Source organism: Dendrobates tinctorius, unplaced genomic scaffold, assembly GCF_039654945.1.
Source record: "Dendrobates tinctorius isolate UK_male_01 unplaced genomic scaffold, ASM3965494v1 ptg000158l, whole genome shotgun sequence".
In the NCBI taxonomy this organism is placed as follows: domain Eukaryota; kingdom Metazoa; phylum Chordata; class Amphibia; order Anura; family Dendrobatidae; genus Dendrobates; species Dendrobates tinctorius.
The window spans coordinates 39,639,763-39,660,913 of NW_027361825.1; the positions used below are offsets into that span (position 1 = coordinate 39,639,763).

The 21,151-nt window shown below is 45.2% G+C and overlaps 1 long non-coding RNA gene across 1 annotated transcript in view; it reads left to right on the forward strand.

Annotated features, from left to right (window-relative positions):
• The window catches only part of LOC141051708 (uncharacterized), a 308,183-nt gene that overhangs the window by 103,682 nt on the left and 183,350 nt on the right, over window positions 1–21,151 (forward strand). Inside the window, exon 2 of the long non-coding RNA XR_012220683.1 lies at window positions 14,225–14,346. This is a non-coding gene — a long non-coding RNA (uncharacterized lncRNA). The remainder of the gene's footprint in view (window positions 1–14,224; window positions 14,347–21,151) is intronic.

Genomic DNA, 21,151 nt, shown 5'->3' on the forward strand with positions numbered 1-21,151 from the left:
TGTCTCCCGCTGCACCTGAGCGAGTCGAATCCCTACAATATATATATATATATATATATATATATCTTGAGAAAGATCTGCATTCAAGACCGAAACGTCGCCATATGGGCTATTAAATAACACTTCTTTCTAAAATTTCATATGGTATGCTGCCTCCATCTTTTTTGATTTTTATATATATATATATATATATCTATGGAAAGATAGATAGATCTATTTATACATCTATCTGTTATGAATGGGTCACCGAGGAGAAAAATGCAAAACAAGCTAAGTCACAGAAAACCAGAGAGGTTGGTAACTATGCAGATTGCAGATCCCTGATCCTACCACACAACCAGCAGCAGCCGTGGAGCGTACCTACAATGTTCCTAGATGCTTCGTCACAGCAGGAGGACTAAATAAGCCTGAAGCAAGAAAAGGGGAAAACGAACTGCCCCAGAGCAGACTCCAAAGGATTAGATAGCCCCCATACATGTATTGACAGTGAAACAAGATGAAAGCACAAACACAGGCAGGAAAATAGGCTGAGCAAACGATGGGGCCCAAACTAACTAGAAAGGAAAGGAAAGGGAAAGACACTCTCTGCAATCTGCCAAAAACCCTACAAAAATAATGTCCAACACTTCTGATAGCAAAATTAACCCTGAAGTCACTAGACTTCTCCCACTATATCAGCACTCTGAAATATCCTGAGACAGAGAAAAAGAGGCCAAACTGGTAAGGGACAAAAAGCAAATTGGCAAAATACTGATAAATAAGAGTGGAAATTCAGCACAGCCCCCAGCCGGGGCTGGCTGACCACACAAAAAAACTGAATAGACCAGCAAAATCAAGTGTGAACATTAGCAGAAAAACTTAGCTTTAGATGACTGGAACAGAGCTGAAAACCAAGAGCTGACAAGCCAGAAGGAATCACCAGCAACTGAATAGGGCGTCGGCTGTCTTAAATCCAATCTGAGACTCCTGAGGTCCAATCGTCATCCTCATTCTCAGGTGGCCTATCTCCACCAATCAAATCAGCCTCACTACCTCCTATTACCACCAGAGGAAGTCTGGAAGGAGAACTCACAACTGGTGAACCAAAGAATGAACTTACAACAGTACCCCCCCTTGAGGAGGGGTCACCGAACCCTCATCCACGCCACCAGGCCGATCAGGATGGCCCTGGTGAAAAGCACGAACCAATCTATTGGCATCAATATCAGAGGCAGAGACCCAAGAATTATCCTCCTGACCATAACCCTTCCATTTGACCAAATACTGGAGTCGCCGTCTAACCAAACGAGAATCCAATATTTTCTCTACCTCATATTCAACATTGCCTTCAACCAACACAGGGTCAGGAGGTGCTGCCATAGGAACCACTGGCTCAACCAACCTCTTCAACAGAGATTTGTGAAATACGTTATGGATCTTGAACGTAACTGGAAGAGCCAATTGAAACGAAACAGGATTAAGAATTTCCAATATCTTATAAGGACCAATAAATCTTGGCTTAAATTTAGGAGATGCAACCTTCATAGGAATATTCTTAGATGACAACCAAACCATATCACCCACTTTAAACCGGGGACCAATGGTCCTATGCCGGCTGGAAAATCGCTGGGCCTTTTCCTGAGAGAGTGACAACTTATCCACCACTTGGTCCCATATCTGTTGCATTCTCTTAACCACAGTGTCCACACCAGGGCAGGACGAAGATTCCACTTGCCCTGAAGAGAATCGAGGATAAAACCCAAAATTACAGAAAAAGGGTGACATCAAAGTGGCAGAACTAGCTCTTGTCATGATCTGAAGTGATCTGACAGTTTTAAAAGCACTGTGTTTACTTTTTTTTTTTCTTCTGGAAACCCCGCCTCCAGTACGGCGAATTTAAATAATAAGGGGGACCTGGGAAACATTAACAGTGGTGGGCCCTGCGATAGGGAAAAGGGAATTGGAGACCTCCTGAGCTCCCCTGAGCCAGTGTCCCTGCACTCCTAACGTTCCCTATGCCGGTTCCGCACCGGGCGCCGCACGCGTGCCTCAACGCCCTAGCTCGCCCTGACCCTAAACCCTCACTAGGGAATAGGTCGGTGTGGAAACCAATCCCACCACTGCACTAATAACACACATGAGGGAAAGAGACAATACAGGGGGAAACCACTTAGCTTTATGCTCTGTGCTTATGCTCCTGCAACAGAGCCCTCCACCTGCGTGCGTCTTCTCCTCCACCCGGATCCATCACCATAACAGGATCCTGCACCATAGTGCTGCCTAGGAGCAGAGTCCACCACCAGTTGCTGCTGCTTAGTAACAGAGTCCCAAGGATGAGTTCAGCTTCTGCCACGAAGTCAAGCATGCTTGAGTCCAGCTCAGCAGCCAAGTCCCACATGGTGAGTGCCACTCTCCATAGTAGCCACTCCACCAGTCCATGCAGACACTTCCCGCTGACACCATCACTGCGACCCCACCACGCCATGCCAGCCCTTCGTCCAGACACCATAGCTGACACACGTCCCCCCTGGCTAAGCTGCGCAGGACTCCTCCTCAGCTCCATCCTTCCACCAGGCTCTCACCAACTCAAAATCCATGAAAGAATATCACCAGCCGTGATTGCACACCCTGAGACTCCTTTATAGAACCCCACACCTGATTCCTAATTATGTGCACATAACTGAAACCTAAGGTGCGATACCACTAACCACCACCGGGGACAGTCAAGTCACCTTGGCAACTTGCCAAAAGGAAAAAAAGTTCACACAGTGCTTTTAAAACAGTCGGATCACTTCAGATCATGACAGTACCCCCTCCTTAATGAGGGGCCTCTGGACCCTCAAGACCACCCCTCATTAGGGAAACACCTACAGCGGGGACGCCCAGATCCTGAGTTCACCCCACCACTACCTGACACTTCAGGTTAATGACAAACGCACCGCTGGTATTGGCAACAAAGTTCATTTTGGAGGCACCACTCATCTCCACAGCGCCGACCTGGGGAACGAGTTTATGTATGTGTATGTTTGTTTGTTATGAGCTGATCAGGCTCCACAACACACTTCCACAAGATGTTTTTTGGTGGCACACATACACGCTCGTTCACACACAGGTCCAGACCTGAACATTTATTGCACACATTCGTTAGTCATAAATTTGGTGAACTCATTCTGGACCCGACAACAGAGGCGTCCCTCCGCTGTCACCACACTCACACCCCCGCTGTTCACCAAGGGACACCACCCTCCAACCCTTTCACCATGAGCTCTGCGCCTCCCAGGGTTGGTTAATGGCGAGGGGTGAGATTTGTCCCTACTCCCCTGCAGCACACCTGCTGCTCACACCTGGAGGAGAAGGGCACCGGAATATGGAATAGAATCATAGAATCGTCGAGTTGGAAGGGACCTCCTGGGCCATCTGGTCCAACCCCCTGCTCAAAGCAGGATTCGCTAAATCATCCCAGTCAGATGTCTGTCCAGCCTCTGTTTGAAGACTTCCATTGAAGGAGAACTCACCACTTCTCGTGGCAGCCTGTTCCACTCATTGATCACTCTAACTGTCAAAAAGTTTTTTCTAATATCTAATCTGTGTCTCTTCCCATTCAGTTTCATCCCATTGCTTCTAGTCTTTCCTTGTGCAAATGAGAATAAAGTTGATCCTTCTACAATGTGACAGCCCTTTAGATATTTGTAGACAGCTATTAAGTCTCCTCTCAGTCTTCTCTTTTGCAAACTAAACATTCCCAAATCCTGCAACCTTTCCTCATAAGACAGGGTTTGCAGACCGGTCACCATTCTGGTCGCTCTTTTCTGAACTTGCTCCAGTTTGTTGATGTCTTTTTTAAAATGTGGTGCCCAAAACTGGACACAATATTCCAGATGAGGTCTGACCAAAGAGGAGTAGAGGGAAATAATGACTTCACGTGATCTAGACTGTATGCTTCTGTTAATACATCCTAGAATTGCATTTGCCTTTTTTGCTGCTGCATCACACTGTTGACTCATATTCAATCTGTGATCTATTAGTATACCCAAGTCTTTTTCACATGTGCTGTCACTTAGCCCTATTCCTCCCATTCTATATATGCTTTTTTCATTTTTATTGCCCAGATGTAGTACTTTGCATTTCTCCCTGTTAAAAACCATTCTGTTAGTTGCTGCCCACTTCTCCAGTTTATTTAAATCTTTTTGAATCCTCTCTCTCTCTTCTCTAGTATTAGCTATCCCTCCTAGCTTTGTGTCATCAGCAAATTTAATCAGTTTACCCTCAATTCCTTCATCTAAATCGTTGATAAAGATGTTGAACAATACAGGGCCCAGGACAGAGCCCTGTGGTACCCCACTTGAGACATTCTTCCAACTGGATGTGCAGCCATTTACGACCACTCTTTGGGTCCGATCACTAAGCCAGTTATGAATCCACCTAACAGTTGCCTTGTCCATTCCATACTTAGTCATTTTTTCAATAAGGATTGTATGAGAGACTTTGTCAAATGCTTTGCTGAAGTCAAGATGGAGGAAATATACACTCGATGGTCGCCTCCACACGACCAGGAGGGGGCAGCTTCTTCAATGGTATGGAAGATTTGGCATAAACCCCGCGGACTATCACACCAGTCTGCTCACCACAGGGATGTACCCCTTCACCTCGGGGAATACCAGGCAGCTCCGTGGGGCACCATTCCTCCCACCTGCCTGGGTACCTCCCCGTGCATGAGCAAGTCCCGCTCCCCAGCAGCGACTCTAGGGGGCTTTTTGCCAAACGCCGCCATTTTGATTTCCTGGTTACCTGAGCAGAGGCCCTAGACCCTGATAACTGCTGCTGCAGCGGCTCTAACACACCATGCCGCTCCCCACTCACCTCAGTGAGGCCCGGCAGCAATTACCACAGGTCTCCACATGGCCAAGGCTCACCAGAAAAAAAAAAGTTTGGGCTGGTGATAATGTCATGGTCACTGTGTGTCTGGGCGCAGGTGTTACCGGAAGGCAAACCCATAACACACGTGACCCTGGCTACAGCGCCTCCAGTGGGGCGAATTTAAATAATAAAACGTGCAGATGGATACACCGCCTCCACCTGGCAAATTTAGGTATTACATGTTAATAAACATTCTGGAAACCCCGCCTCCAGTACGGCAAATTTAAATAATAAGGGGGACCTGGGAAACATTAACAGTGGTGGGCCCTGCGATAGGGAAAAGGGAATTGGAGACCTCCTGAGCTCCCCTGAGCCAGTGTCCCTGCACTCCTAACGTTCCCTATGCCGGTTCCGCACCGGGCGCCGCACGCGTACCTCAACGCCCTAGCTCGCCCTGACCCTAAACCCTCACTAGGGAATAGGTCGGTGCGGAAACTAATCCCACCACTGCACTAATAACACACATGAGGGAAAGAGACAATACAGGGGGAAACCAATTAGCTTTATGCTCTGTGCTTATGCTCCTGCAACAGAGCCCTCCACCTGCGTGCGTCTTCTCCTCCACCCGGATCCATCACCATAACAGGATCCTGCACCATAGTGCTGCCTAGGAGCAGAGTCCACCACCAGTTGCTGCTGCTTAGTAACAGAGTCCCAAGGATGAGTTCAGCTTCTGCCACGAAGTCAAGCATGCTTGAGTCCAGCTCAGCAGCCAAGTCCCACATGGTGAGTGCCACTCTCCATAGTAGCCACTCCACCAGTCCATGCAGACACTTCCCGCTGACACCATCACTGCGACCCCACCACGCCATGCCAGCCCTTCGTCCAGACACCATAGCTGACACACGTCCCCCCTGGCTAAGCTGCGCAGGACTCCTCCTCAGCTCCATCCTTCCACCAGGCTCTCACCAACTCAAAATCCATGAAAGAATATCACCAGCCGTGATTGCACACCCTGAGACTCCTTTATAGAACCCCACACCTGATTCCTAATTACGTGCACATAACTGAAACCTAAGGTGCGATACCACTAACCACCACCGGGGATAGTCAAGTCACCTTGGCAACTTGCCAAAAGGAAAAAAAGTTCACACAGTGCTTTTAAAACTGTCAGATCACTTCAGATCATGACAGCTCTATTGTTCAGTGCGAATTCGGCCAAGGGCAAAAATGAGACCCAATCATCCTGATCAGCAGATATAAAATATCTCAAATAAGACTCCAAGGTCTGGTTTGTTCTCTCAGTCTGTCCATTGGTCTGGGGATGAAACGCGGAGGAGAAGGATAACTGAACTCCCAGATTGGAACAAAAGGCTTTCCAGAATCTGGAAACAAACTGGACTCCTCTGTCGGACACAATGTTCTCAGGAATCACATGTAACCGAACCACCTGTTGTAAAAACAAGGGCACCAATTCAGCGGAAGATGGCAACTTTGGGAGTGGTACAAGATGGACCATCTTCGAAAATCTATCACAAATCACCCAGATAACAGTCATTCTCTGAGAGACAGGAAGATCAGAAACAAAATGCATTGAGATATGGGTCCATGGCCTCTTGGGCACCGACAGGGGCATCAGCAACCCACTAGAACGAGAACAGCGTTTAGACCGAGAACAAGTCCCACAGGACTGTACAAAATTCCTGACGTCACAAGATAAGGCAGGCCACCAAAAGGACCAACTCACCAAATCTCTGGTACCAATAATACCTGGATGACCAGCCAATGCGGAGCAATGAATTTCAGACATCACTCTCTTTCTCCACTGGTCAGGAACATACAATTTTCCCATAGGGCAACGCTCAGGTTTATCCTCCTGAAATTCCTCCAGGGCGCATCTCAAATCGGGCGAGATGGCAGAAAGAACTACCCCTTCACCTAGGATGGTGGTACGCTCGGTCACACTAAGAGAATCGGCAAAGAAATTCCTAGAAAGGGCGTCTGCCTTAACATTCTTAGTGCCCGGAAGAAAAGAGACCACAAAATTAAAACGCATGAAAAATAAGGCCCATCTAGCCTGTCTAGGATTCAAGCGTTTGGCCGACTCCAGATAAATCAAATTCTTGTGATCGGTGAGGACCACAACTTGATGTCTAGCTCCCTCCAACCAATGTCTCCACTCCTCAAATGCCCACTTCATGGCCAACAATTCCTGATTCCCCACGTCATAGTTGCGTTCAGATGGGGAGAACTTTCGAGAAAAGAAGGCACAGGGATTCATCTTAGAAGTCACAGGGTCTTTTTGGGACAAAACAGCTCCTGCACCAATCTCAGAAGCATCTACCTCCACCTGAAATGGAAGTGAGACATCAGGTTGCCATAAAACTGGAGCTGAAGTAAATCTCTGCTTAAGCTCCTGAAATGCTGAGATAACCTCAGGAGACCAATTCAGCACATCAGCGCCCTTCTTGATCAGATCAGTCAGTGGTTTGACAATTCCAGAAAAATTACCTATAAATTTACGATAGAAATTAGCAAAACCCAAAAACTTCTGGAGGGCCTTCAAAGAAGTAGGCTGAACCCAATCATAAATGGTCTGTACCTTGGCCGGGTCCATTTCAATAGTCGATGGAGATAAGATATATCCCAAAAATGAAATCCTCTGTACACCAAAAAGGCATTTCGATCCCTTAACAAACAGGGAATTCTCCCTCAAAATCCGGAACACAGTCCGGATGTGTTCCACATGAGAATCCCAATCACTAGAAAAGATCAAAATATCATCCAGATAGATGATCAAAAACTTATCCACAATGTAACGGAAAATATCATTCATAAAGGACTGGAAGACAGAAGGGGAATTAGTGAGCCCAAAAGGCATCACCAGGTACTCAAAATGTCCCTCCGGAGTATTAAACGCCGTCTTCCATTCATCCTCGTGCTTGATGCAAATAAGATTATACGCCCCCCTGAGGTCAAGCTTAGTAAACCAGCAGGCACTCTTAACTCTGGAGAATAAATCAGACATCAGAGGTAACGGGTACTGATATTTAACCATCATCTTGTTAAGGGAACGATAATCAATACACGGTCTTAATGAACCATCTTTCTTGGCCACAAAAAAAACAGCACCTAAAGGTGACGAGGATGGTCTAATATGACCCTTCTCCAATGACTCCTTTATATAGGATCACATAGCATCATGTTCGGGTACTGATAAGTTGAAAAGCCGACCCTTGGGAAATTTACACAAAGGCATCAACTCAATTGCACAGTCATAACTACTATGAGGAGGAAAAGACGCAGACTTGCTCTCACGAAATACATCAGAAAAATCGGCTAGATAATCAGGAATATCATGAGACTGAGGAGAGGTGGAGAAAACAGGAGCGTCCCTAAGAACACACTGACAACCCCAACTCACCACAGACCCAGATTTCCAATCCAAAACTGGATTATGAGTTTGCAACCAAGGAAAACCCAGAACAATAGTATCATGCAAATTATGAAGCACCAAAAATTTACAATTTTCTTGGTGGTCTGGGGCAACTCGCATTGTCACCTGGGTCCAAAACTGAGGTTTATTCTCTGCCAAAGGAGTAGCATCAATACCCCTCAAAGGAGTAGGCGTCCGCAGAGGCGTCATGGAAAAACCACAACATTTAGCAAAGTCCAAATCCATCAGATTCAACGCTGCTCCTGAATCCACAAAAGCCTTCATGGAAAACGTGGATAAGGAGCAGATCAGAGTAATTGCCAAAAGAAACTTAGGTTGTACACTGCCCACAGCAAATGTGTGTGCAAAACGTTTCTCTCGTTTAGGGCAGACAGAAATAGTATGAGAGACGTCTCCACAGAAAAAACACAGCTTATTACGCCTTCTAAACTCCTGACGTTGCGCCCTAGACAAAACCCCATCACATTGCATAGGTTCAGACATTTGTTCAAAAGGTGGCAGTGCCTCCCGTGTAGTTTTACGTTCAAGTAAAAACGCCGATCTACTTGAATGGCTAATGACATAGAATCATCCAGACCAGAGGGAACAGGAAATCCTACCATATCATCTTTTACGGTCTCTGATAAACCCTTCCGAAAGAGAGCTGCCAATGCACTATCATTCCATGTAGTAAGGACCGCCCACTTTTGGAATTTTTGACAGTATAACTCTGCAGAATCCTGACCCTGGTTTAATGCCAAAAGGTTCTCTCAGCTTGATCAACAGCATTAGGTTCATCATACAACAACCCCAAGGCTTGAAAAAATGCATCCACATTAGTCAGAATAGGATTTTCAGGTGTCAGAGAAAAAGCCCAATCCTGGGGATCGCCGCGCCGAAAGGAGATGACAATTTTAACCTGCTGCACAGAGCTCCGCGATGAGTTAGGCTTCAAGGCCAGAAATAATTTACAATTATTCTTAAAATTCAGAAATTTAGACTGATCCCCAGAAAACACATCAGGAGTAGGGATCTTAGGTTCAGCAGTATGTGACTGTATGAGGTAGGTGGAAATTCCCTGCACTTCAGCAGCAAGCTGCTCTACACGATCAGACAATTTCTTAATCTCCATTAGAAAAAAGAGAAAAAAAAATTCTCCTACTGCCCCAGAGAAAAAGAGGAAAAAATATATAAAAAAAAATTCTGACACTTTTTTTTTAACAACTTTTTCCTGCTTTTGAGTACCCTATAATCTGCGGTATGGCTGGTGATTCTGTTATGAATGGGTCACCGAGGAGAAAAAAGCAAAACAAGCTAAGTCACAGAAAACCAGAGAGGTTGGTAACTATGCAGATTGCAGATCCCTGATTTGCACAATGCAGATCCCTCATTTGCACAAGGAAAGACTAGAAGCAATGGGATGAAACTGAATGGGAGGAGACACAGATTAGATATTAGAAAAAACTTTTTGACAGTTAGAGTGATCAATGAGTGGAACAGGCTGCCACGAGAAGTGGTGAGTTCTCCTTCAATGGAAGTCTTCAAACAGAGGCTGGACAGACATCTGACTGGGATGATTTAGCAAATCCTGCTTTGAGCAGGGGGTTGGACCAGATGGCCCAGGAGGTCCCTTCCAACTCTACGATTCTATGATTCTATGATCCTACCACACAACTAGCAGCAGCCGTGGAGCGTGCCTACGATGTTCCTAGACGCTTCGTCACAGCCGGAGGACTAAATAAGCCTGAAGCATGAAAAGGGGAAAACTAACTGCCCCAGAGCAGACCCCAAAGGAATAGATAGCCCCCACACATGTATTGATGGTGAAACAAGATGAAAGCACAAACACAGGCAGGAAAATAGGCTGAGTAAACGATGGGGCCCAAACTAACCAGAAAGTAAAGGAAAAAGGGAAAAACACTGTCTGCAATCTGCCAAAAACCCTACAAAAATAATGTCCAACACTTCTGATAGCAAAATTAACTCTGAAGTCACTAGACTTCTCCCACTATATCAGCACTCTGAAATATTCTGAGACAGAGCAAAAAGAGGCCAAACTAGTAAGGGACAAAAAGCAAATTGGCAAAATACTGATAAATAAGAGTGGAAATTCAGCACAGCCCCAGCTGGGGCTGGCTGACCACACAAAAAAACTGAATAGACCAGCAAAATCAAGTGTGAACATTAGCAGAAAAACTTAGCTTTAGATGACTGGAACAGAGCTGAAAAACCAAGAGCTGACAAGCCAGAAGGAATCACCAGCAAATGAATAGGGCGTTGGCTGTTTTAAATCCAATCTGAGACTCCTGAGGTCCAATCATCATCCTCATTCTCAGGTGGCAGATCTCCACCGATCAAATCAGCCTCACTACCTAATGTTACCACCAGAGGGAGTCTGGAAGGAGAACTCACAACTGGTGAACCATAGAATGAACTCACATCTATCTATCTATCTATCTATCTATCTATCTATCTATCTATCTATCTATCCATAGATAAGGATAGATAGATCTATCTATACTGTAGATAGATATATCTATAGATAGGTAGATAGACAATACCAAGGCCTATGTTTATTAATGAACCATGTTTAATTTTGAAAAAATAATGTCGTGGGCTTCTACGCAGTTTTCTGCACCAGAGGGGGAAAGCCAATGACTGGGGGTAGATATTCATTGCCTAGGAAGGGACCATGGTTATCTCCCCCCCCGACTACAAACATCTACCCACAGCTGGCCAATTCCAGCACTTAGCCTCTCTCTTCCCACTGCCGTGTAGCGGTGGCATATGGGTTAATATTTGTGGGGTCGATGTCACCTTTGTATTGTAAGGTGACATCAAGCCTGGCTAGTAATGGATGCATCAATAAGACACTTATCCATTACTAATCCTAAAGTTGTTAAGGGTTAAAAAAAAGACAGACAGAAAAAAGTCTTTCAATGAAATAAAACACTACACAGTTTTGCCATATTTATTTGACGCCTAATCCATGCAACGCCCTCGATCTCCTGCAAAAAATAAAAAATAAAAAAATACTCCCTGTTCCGATGTAGTCCATTTAATAACTAGTGTCCCACGACGATCTCCCCTGTAGAATAGTGACATCAGGTGATGTCACTGATCTACACGGCCTCCCACGGTGCACTGACAGGAGATAATGGCTCCTGCAGTGCATCACTGAAGAGGTTACCTGAGTTTATCCTCTCACTTTATGGCAATGCTGTGTGAGAATTTTCTCACACAGCATTGCTGGTGAGAGAATGAACTTAGGGTTAGGGTTACGGGACCTCTCTCCCGGCGGTGGAGGGATGCAACGCGGAGGATTACCTCCGCCTGTCAGTTCATCGCGGGAGCCCCTGTAGAGGTAATTGGTAATTGTTTTTTTGATCTGCATTTATTTTAATTATTTTTTTCACTTTTCTGATACAGCATGAACCATAACCAATTATGGAGGTTGCAGACTGACTGATCAGGGCTTGTTGAGGAGAACATTGTGTGACAGTTCCCCCCGTCTTTCTTTTATTATACCTGTCACTTATGTTACAATTATTCCTTACTATCCCCAATATGGGACATACCGTGGTCTCACCTGTGTTACCCCTATCTCCTTCCCCCCATGCTCTGAGAATTTTTTAGCACCGCCTATGGTTTGTACTGTTTAATCCCTTTGTTAGACCACCCTCAACATCGTTTGGTTCTTGGGGATCATTGTCTCACTTCTTTCCTTTTCTCAGGTCAATTGTCCCAGTTATTTTTCCACTAGTTTAAGATTGTGCTTATGGATTATATATGTTTTGTGCAATATTTGGGATGTTAAATTGATTTTTTTGTTTATAATTTTTTTGTCCTCTATTGGCCTGTGCAGTGCATTTGCTCCAGTTTTTGCTTACTGGGTGCATTGGTAACTAGAGTTGAGCGAATTTGTTCAGATTCGATTCTGAATACAATCGGAATCGAATATTGTTTTTCAATATTCGTCGAACACAGTCGAATGTCATTAGAGTCAATGGGAGTAGAAATTACTGAATATGTTCGGAACCGATCGTAAGACATACATTCAGCCCGAATAGTGTTCGAATATGGCACGAATATGTGAAAATCAGATTCGGGGCCAAAAGCCGAACAAATTCGCTCATCTCTAGTGGTAACATATTAAAAAAAAAATAAATTAAACAAATACACATTTAGTATCTCCACATTTGTAAAAGTGAGATATATCAATATATAAAATCATTTACCCTGTACAGTAAATGCCGAAAAGTAAAAAAAAAAAAAAAAAAAAACAGAAAGCAAGAATTGCTGTTTTTTGGTTGCGTTACCTCTGCAGAAAATGCAATAAAAAATCAAAACATTATATGTACCTATCAAGAAAAATACCAGCTCGCCACAGGAGAAAAAACAAGCTCTTACACAGCTCCATGGAAGGAACAATAAAAAAGTTATCGATCTCAGAAAATGGCGACACAAACTAATATTGTTGTTGTTTTTTTTTTACAAATTTCTGTCACTAAAAAAAAATAAAGCTACACAAGATTGATATTGATGTAATTGATATTGATGTAGTCGTACTGACCTGAAAAAACATGATGTCAGGTCCTTTTTACGACACAAAAACACTTCTTAACAAACAAAACACAAAAGACAATGGCGGAAATGCCGTTTTTTGGCTATTTCACCCCATTTGGAATTTTTTTTTGCCATTTTTCTTTTTCTACAATCTATGCTAAAATGAGTGGTGTTTTTAGGAACTACAACTGTAAAAAACGGCTGCGTTGGCGAGAACAAATAAAAACGTTGTGGTTCTTGGAAATGGCGTAGGAAAAAAAGAATAAAGCACACAAAGAAATTGGCTGCACTGTGAACGGGATAGTGCCTTTTTCTTGCGTAGAAACTGACGCAGTGACTGACTACCATTCAGCAAAGAAGGAACATTGCATGTCATTTTTGAGTATACTTTTGAAATTGGAATTCATTACAAATTTTGGACTCTTTGACTTTTACAAGTTCTTTATTTCCCAGCACATTCACATTTGATGTAGTCTGCGGTCATAAATCAGAGATAGGAGCTCAGAAAACGACTTAAAAGAGTTGCTTACTCTCCCAGTGGGTCATCAGAATGAATTCACTGACAGATTCTCAGTTAACTCATTATGCAGCCACTAATACTGCAACATAGAGGCTATATAAAAAAGCAAAAATTATTTTAAGCCTAAATTTTATGCTTTTAAGTAAAACTCTACAATTCATACCTATAGACAAAGTTTTTAGCTTACATGAGGTCAAACAGGGAACAAGGCTTGTATATTCTAGTAAGTGTCTGTGCGTCACGCATCGCCATGCTGAATCTTTGTAATGTATAGTACCATTGCAAGTGCCGCCGAGTCTATGGACAGTCACATCTCATAGGTAAAGCAATTTCATGGCCGCTCTGGACAAGCACATTCTAACATCGTTGTGGATTATTTACGGCTGCTGAAATACACACGGATTGCCGAGTGAAAACGTAATTTGAAAGAACAACCTCTTATCACATCTGGACCTCCTTGGCATTAATCTACACTTTTCCCTTTTCCTCTAAATGTGCCATTTGCCCGTTCACGGTTCGACTATATCTCACAGACGTGAAAGAATATCAGAGCTGCCATTAGCTTTTACTGCAGATTCCTATTGCAGTTTTTTCCTATTCTATAGCTACAAAATGTCCATGTTCAGTGTAAATGTCACATTTATAATCCTAGTGCGCATTTCTCCCAGAGAAAAAAAATATATAACTAAGAAATATTGGAAATATAAGCCCCAATTTCATCTTCCTGCATGAAGCCTCTTAAAGGAAAACTTTTCGAATAGCTTTTGAAAAATTTACATAAAATGATGAGTTACCGCTACTACTAATGCTTTGCTTGACTTCTCTTTTACTGTTCAATATTATATTTTTTTTTATCTCTGTCTTAGTCAAAAAGAGAGCTATAATACCGATGGCCCATCCTCAGGAAAGGCCATTAACATCAAATTAGTGGAGGTCTGACTCCGGACACCCCCCGCTGATCAACGGCATGAAAGACCATGGTACTAAGGTAAGCACCACATGTCCTTAATTTTTTTCTAATCACAGCTACTTTCCTTTAGCTATTGTTGTGCCTGTTATTAAATTGAGTGAATTACAACAATGTACCTAAATACCAAATGTGCGGCCCTGTATCTATTAAAGGGGATGCACTCGTCCACTGGAGCACTGCCCCCTTTCAGCTGGCGTGCCAGGAGTTGGTCTTTCAAAGATCTATAGCAGTTGTCCCATTAATGATCACTGATGCCACCCGTCTATCTCATCATTTGAACAATCCCTGTTACTATAAATTACTTTCCAGTAACAGATAAGAATTCTTAAAGAGAAAAGATCCTAAGGAAAATGTGTATGTCCACTTTTAATTGTATTGCGGACTGCAAAGTTTGTCCCACGAGGAACAATTAAAGGATCTGGGAATGTTTGGCTTGCAATAAAGAAAACTGAGAGTAGACTTAATAGATGTCTACAAATATCTCAAGGGCTGTCACATTGTAGAGGGACCATCATTACTCTCATTTGTACATGGAAACAAGAGAAGCAATGGGATGAAACTGAATGGGAGAAGATAGAGATTAGATATTAGAAAAACCTTTCTGACAGTGAGGGTGATCAATAGGTGGAACAGGCTGCAATGAGAAGTGGTGAGTTCTCCTTCAACGGAAGTCTTCAAACCTAGGCTGGACAGACATCTCATAGAATCATAGAATGGTAGAGGTGGAAGGGACCTCCTGGGCCATCTGATCCAATCCCCTGCTCAAAGCAGGATTCAATAAATCATCCCAGACAGATATCTCTCCAGCCTCTGTTTGAAGACTTCTATTGAAGGAGAACTCACCACATCTTGTGGCAGCCTGTTCCACTCACTGATCACCCTCACTGTAAAAAAGTTTTTTCTAATATTTAATCTGTGTCTCCTCCCATTCAGTTAGAACTCATTGCTTCTAGTCTTTCCTTGTGCTTATGAGAATAAAGATGATCCTTCTACAATGTAACAGCCCTTCAGATATTTGTAGCCAGATATTATGTCTCATCTCTTTCTTCTCTTTTGCAAGCTATACATTCCCAAATCCTGCAACCTTTCCTCATAGGACATAGTTTGCAGACCGGTCACTAGAGTTGAGCGACTTTTGTTTTTTTAGGGTCGAGTTTCATTTCGTGAAACCCGACTTTTCCAAAAGTCGGGTCGAGCAAGATCGTCCGATTATAGGGAAAAGTCGGGGTCGTCCTGAAACACGAAACCCAATGTAAGTCAATGGGGAATAAAAGTCGGCAGTGAGAGGAAGACAGGAAACACACCTAGAGTGCCCATTTGAATGCCAAAAGCATCAATTCTACTTACTTAAGCTTGTCAACCTTAATTAACTTCATAATACAAGTTACGCACTGAAAAATGGGGGCTATTTGGCTAAAGTTGTGGGGGGGTAGGGCTGGCTCCAGGTTTTCATGTGCCCTGGGCGAAAGAGCGCCCCTTTAACACATAATACCACAACTCATCATGCTCCGATACGGCAGAGAAATAGCGGTATAGTACAATGAAAAATACCTCACTTTTTACATCTCATGACGAGGCCCATCTATTTCTCCATACAGAATCATTGGTCCCATATAATGTTTGAAACAGTATATGATGAGCTCCACATAATGCTACAGTATATGTTGGTCCCCATGGATGAAGCTCCACTGTCTTATGGGCCCAAATAATGCTCCAAACATAATGGGCCCCATTTCTAATGCTCTAGTGTATAATGGGCCCTGTAAATGCTGCTCCAGTGTCTGATGTCCACCTTTGGAATGTTCCAGTGTATGGTGGGCCCCATCTATCATTCTCCAGAGTATAGTGCTCCCCAAAAATTGCTGTCCCAACATTGAAAACAATCAAATAAGTCTCCTCGCTAGGGAATCCCTGTAGTTGTCTGGACTCCTCGTCGTCCCCATCTTCCATCTCACTGCACAGTATTTCAACCTTGCAAGTGCTGTGATCCTGAGCAAGCAGGGGGGGCCCACTCATTGGCGACGGCACTGGCACAGGGCCCCTGATAGTACGGTGGTGTGTCTGATGGGGGGTGGGCCGAACCTGCACTTTCATCTGCAGCTTCCTCTTTGTCACCGTGTAAGATGGAACTGTATATGGGAAGGGTAACCTGAGTTTCATCAGGGTCAGATTCAGGCCGTGTAGCGTGCGAGGGGAATGTAGTGGTCTGGGTCAATGTACCAGCAGATTCATCGAGCAGTGGCTGGGCATCAGTGCACTTGTGTCGCCCCCAGGAGTACAGTCGCCACAGTGGCATTACCTTCCTCCTAGGGAGTGTGATGTCATGCCTGGGAGCAATGAAGGATCTCTCTAGCAGGTTAACTGATTGGGCGGCGTTATTCCCACGAGTCATGACCCTCCAAACAGCGTTCATGAAGGCAAAGTGTTTGTTTTACGTGGGCAGTATGGTTGCAAAGCTGAACCTTAAAGGAATGTCCAGAAGGGCACCACCAGGAGTGGAGCCTACGGTTAAATTCGACTCCACCTGGGAAACCTCAACCATGCCAGCTACAGAAAAGATGCACACATTGCAAGCTTAATTCCATTAACGAACGAGACTCCGTCATGCCCCGCGGTCCGAGTCCGGCTTACTAGAGGGACACGTGAGGCTCTGGCACATGAGATTGGCCAATAACTGGTGTGTCATTCCCTTACATGTCCGTGGCTGCATGTGCGCTACACTGAAAAGGCCAGCGTTTGTCGCTTACAGGTGCAGATAACCCGCTGAACAACGTTAGTGATGGGGATCACTGATTACAATTATTACCCGCGAACGATGATTTCCCAGTAAGTGCAGGTCAACCGCAGTTCCGGAATTAGGCCTAACCGTCATTCCTGAAAAAATGAAAAACTTACGTGTGCAAACCACAGGTGCTGTAGCTTGCTTAACAGCTCGCCAGCCGTTCTCACGCCCAGTATGGATTACACGTGATTGCACAAAGGTGAGAAAGGGTACTGTATCCCCGGATAACATGTATGGATAGCGTACACATTCAAAATATATGTCAATACAACAGGAGGCAGGCTCAGACGGTGTTAGGCCCAGTATGGCTTGCACGTGATTGCACAAAGGTGAGAAAGGGTACCGTATCCCCGGATAACATGTATGGATAGCGTACACATTCAAAATATATGTCTATACATCAGGAGGCAGGCTCAGACGGTGTTAGGCCCAGTATGGATTGCACGTGATTGCACAAAGGTGAGAAAGGGTACCGTATCCCCGGATAACATGTATGGATAGCGTACACATTCAAAATATATGTCTATACATCAGGAGGCAGGCTCAGACGGTGTTAGGCACAGTATGGATTTGACGGCCCAGACTACACAGCGGAGGAGCAGGGAGAGGTAAAGATTGCAAATGCTGGGGCCCTGCCCAAGCAAGGGGGGCCCACTCGTGGGCGTCGGTACTGGCACTGGGCCCCTCATAGTACGGCGGTGTGTCTGACGGCGGGTGTGCACCACCACCGTCAAAGACACTTGATTGCACTATGAAGGACCCTGTGCCAGTGCCCGCGCCCAAGAGTCGGCCTACCCACCTGTCCAGGGCAACGGCACTCGCATGGTGTCGTGCGCTAGGTGGTGACCCCGGCCATGGGGGGGAGGCAGCACAGTTAGGGAGTTTTAGAAAGTGGCATATGTTGATGTTGGACATTCAGCTGATGCAAAAGGCGAAATTGGTCAAGTCCCAGGAAGAGGTGGACCAAAGCAAGCCATTTTTCTGTCACCCTATGTGTCATCAGGGGAAGGTGGGACAAAATCCTTGGAAACCCATGCATGGTTCATTTTAATGAAGGTTAGATCATCCACATTTTGGGTTGACAGACGGGTCCTTTTTTCTGTCAGGATTGATCCAGCTGCACTGAAGACTCTTTCCGATAGCACACTTGCAGCTGGGCAAGCGAGCTCCTGTAAGGCATATTGTGCCAATTCAGGCCAGGTGTCCAGTTTAGCGGCCCAATAGTCAAAGGGGAATGACCTGTGTGGGAGAACATCGATATGGGAGGAAAAGTAGTTTGCAACCATAGTTGACAACTGCTGTCTCCTGTCACTTTCCATCGATGCAGTATTACCAGTTGTTTGAGCGGTACTTGAAAAATCAGTCCACAACATTGTCATGAAACCCCTGTCTCCAACGCCACTTCTGCTGTGTGCACCATGAACACCTCTGCCAAGCTGCCCCCGGCCCGTACGGCTCGTGTGAGAACCATCACCGCTGCTGTGTGCTGGGAATGCCTCAAGCAACCGATTTACCAGAGTTGCTTGTTTATTAGCCAATATTAGGTCAAGGTTCTCCTGTGGCATGATGTTTTGTAATTTGCCTTTATAGCGTGGATCCAGGATGCTGGCCAACCAGTAGTCGTCATCGCTCATCATTTTGGCAATGCGGGGGTCCCTTTTTAGGATCTGCAAGGCATAATCTGACATGTGGGCCAATGTTCCCGGTGTCAATGATGCACTGCGAGTCCTGGTTGGAGGAACACTTTCTGGCAAATCCACATCCCTCCAGTCACGCACAAACCCTGTACCAGACCTTGCCACGCCAACATTTTCACTTGCCCCACGAGATGCATCCTCCTCCCCTAAGTAATCATCCCCCTCCTCCTCCTCTTCTTCCTCCACCTCGTCCAGGAGAGGTCCCTGAGCAGACAATGGCTGAATGTCATCAAGGATTCCCTCCTCCTCTTCCTCCTCATCATCATTGGCTGCAGACGCCTGCTCCTTAAGGTGCGTCAAAGTTTGCATGAGCAGACGCATAAGTGGGATGCTCATGCTTAGGATGGCGTCGTCTGCGCTTACCAGCCATGTGCATTCCTCAAAACACTGAAGGACTTTACAGAGGTCTTTCAGCTTCGACCACTGCACACCTGTCAACTCCATGTCTGCTCTCAAAGTGCCTGGCCGTGTATCCTCCCACAAATGCATTATGGCCGCTCCACCATGTGCAGGGTGGAGGGTGGAGATCCACCTTGTTGCAATGTCGATAATGAGGCGGTGATTGGGAAGGTGGAGCAATCGCTGCAGCTTCTGCATACGAACGGAGTGTACAGGCGACCGGCGGATGTGGGCGCACAGTCTTCGCACCTTCTGGAGCAGGGCTGTTAACTCCGGATAATTTTTGAGGAAGCACTGCACCACCAGGTTCAAGGTGTGAGCCAAGCAAGGTATGTGGCTGAGTTTTGAAAGGGCTATGTGTTATGAATGAGTCACCGTAGGAGGCAAAAGCAGAAATACAAGCTAAGTCCAGAAAACCAGAGAAGTTGGCAACTATCAGATTGCAGACCCCTGAACCTATCAACACAACTAGCAGTAGCCGTGGGGGGTTTCTACGAAGCCCTAGACCCCTCGATCACAGCCGGAGAATTACATAGGCCTAAAGAAAGAAAGGGGAAATCTAAACTGCCCCTGAGCAGACCCCAAAGCAATAGGCAGCCCCCAACATATAATGACGGTGAAGCAAGATGAAAATACTAACACAGACAGAAAGATAGACTGAGCAAAGACGGGGCCCGCAACTATCTAGATAGAAAAGGACAGGAAGGCTGCTGTCTGCAATCTGCCAAAACCCTATCAAAGACATAAGCCAACAAGCTGATATGAAAAAGGCCCTGAAGCAGCTAGGCTTCAAAAACTAAATCAGCACTCAGGTATTTTCAGAAGACAGAGCTAAATGAATTCAGCACACCCCAGCAGGGAATGGCAGAAATCCAGAAAAACAAAGCAAAACAAAGTCAAAGCACAAAAGCAAAAGGCCGAGCAGCAAACTTAGCTTTAGAGGAGCAGGAATTCAGACTGGTCTCCAAGGATCCCACAGAGAAACCACCCGCAGGGCAGAAGGGCGTCGGCAGCCTTATATCCAGTCCGTAACTCCACTCAGCCAGTCATCATCATCAGCCTCTGGTGTTTGATAATCAGGCTCACTACCTTTCTTTACCAGAAGAGGGAGTTCCTCGGGCCTTAGTAATGAAGGGGAAAATGAACTCACAACAGTACCTCCCCCTTTAGGAGGGGTCACCGAACCCTCAACTACGCCACCAGGGCGATCAGGGTGAGCCCGATGAAAGGCACACACCAATCTTTTGGCATGAATATCAGAGGCAGAGACCCAGGAATTATCCTCCTGACCATAACCCTTCCACTTAACCAAATACTGGAGTCTCCGTCTAGCCAGACGGGAATCCAGTACTTTCTCTACCTCATATTCCATGTTACCTTCAACCAATACAGGGTCTGGAGGTGCCACCCCCGGAACAACAGGTTCAACAAACCTCTTCAACAAAGATTTATGGAACACATTATGGATTTTAAATGTGACAGGAAGAGCCAAACGAAAAGAGACCGGATTAATAATCTCCACAATCTTGTAAGGTCCAATAAATCTAGGCTTAAACTTAGGAGAAGCCACCTTCATAGCAATATTTTTTGATGATAACCACACCATATCAACAACCTTAAACTGGGGACCAATGGTCCTATGTCGGTTGGAAAACCACTGGGCCTTTTCCTGGGAGAGAGATAACTTATCCACCACTTGGTCCCAGATCTGGTGCATTCTCTCCACCACAGTGTCAACACCTGGGCAGGCAGAGGGCTCCACCTGCCCTGAAGAAAATCGAGGATGAAAGCCAAAGTTACAAAAAAAAGGTGACATCAAAGTGGCAGAACTAGCTCTATTATTTAAAGCAAATTCGGCCAAGGGCAAAAATGAAACCCAATCATCCTGATCAGCAGAAATAAAACATCTCAGATATGACTCCAAGGTCTGGTTTGTTCTCTCTGT